Source organism: Vicia villosa, linkage group LG3, assembly GCF_029867415.1.
Source record: "Vicia villosa cultivar HV-30 ecotype Madison, WI linkage group LG3, Vvil1.0, whole genome shotgun sequence".
In the NCBI taxonomy this organism is placed as follows: Eukaryota; Viridiplantae; Streptophyta; class Magnoliopsida; order Fabales; family Fabaceae; genus Vicia; species Vicia villosa.
Window position 1 is genome coordinate 23,767,459 of NC_081182.1, and position 956 is coordinate 23,768,414.

General features: G+C 25.5%; 1 non-coding gene across 1 annotated transcript; it reads left to right on the forward strand.

Moving 5' to 3' along the window:
* The first annotated feature begins 416 nt into the window (after nt 1-416).
* TRNAK-CUU (transfer RNA lysine (anticodon CUU)) lies at nt 417-489 on the forward strand. Its single transcript has one exon. It is a non-coding gene; the product is annotated as a tRNA-Lys (tRNA).
* The last annotated feature ends 467 nt before the right edge of the window (nt 490-956 follow it).

Genomic DNA, 956 nt, shown 5'->3' on the forward strand with positions numbered 1-956 from the left:
TTAAATAATATATTTTTTTTATAAACTTTTATAATATTAACATAATTTTATAAATGAATTTTTTAAAATAAATTTACAAATCAACTTTTAGGATGTTAGTTTGATAACCAAAATCATTTATAACTGATCTAATGATTAAGAAATCATCTATTATAATTCAATCTATTATTAAACTAACAAATTCATCATTCTTAATAAATATAAAAATAAAAATTCTTAATGCTAAAAGTAGGAGTATGATAAAACAAATAGAAATATTGACCAAAAAACAAAAGAATTATAACTTTAAGATCAATTTGAATCGATGCTAAAAGATACAGTATAAAATAAGAATTCCTATAAAATATTTGATATAATTCATCTGTTAAAACTGGTACCATTATAAGTAAAGTAAAGCTTTGAACTCTACCAACTAAGCCCGTCTAGCTCAGTTGGTAGAGCGCAAGGCTCTTAACCTTGTGGTCGTGGGTTCGAGCCCCACGGTGGGCGCTTTGTGTTTTTTTGCAATTATCAGACTTTCAAACTGCATGCATTTGTTTATTATTTTCCAGCTTCATACAAACTTGGCCCCACAATGCGTTAAATGTATTTCTGAATAACAACTCCTCCATAAATTCCACACAATAACAAAAAAATTCAAATTTCCCATATTTAAACTAGAGTTATTTATTTTGAAAAATTCTTTTTAAATATTTTCTTTCCAAATTTCTCAATAACAACCCCCTCCAAAAAAAAGTTAGCTAATTTTTTCAAAAAATTCTGCTTACAGCCATTTATAATTCTCAATATATTGCATTTGTTTTTTTATTTCCATCCATCTTCATACAAACTTAGTCCCACAATTGGTCAAATGTTTTTCTAAATAAAACCCCCCTCCAAAATTATAAACAATAACAAATGTAATATTGTGGCTAATCAAACAATTTTTTATATATTTAAAATAGAGTTATTTATCT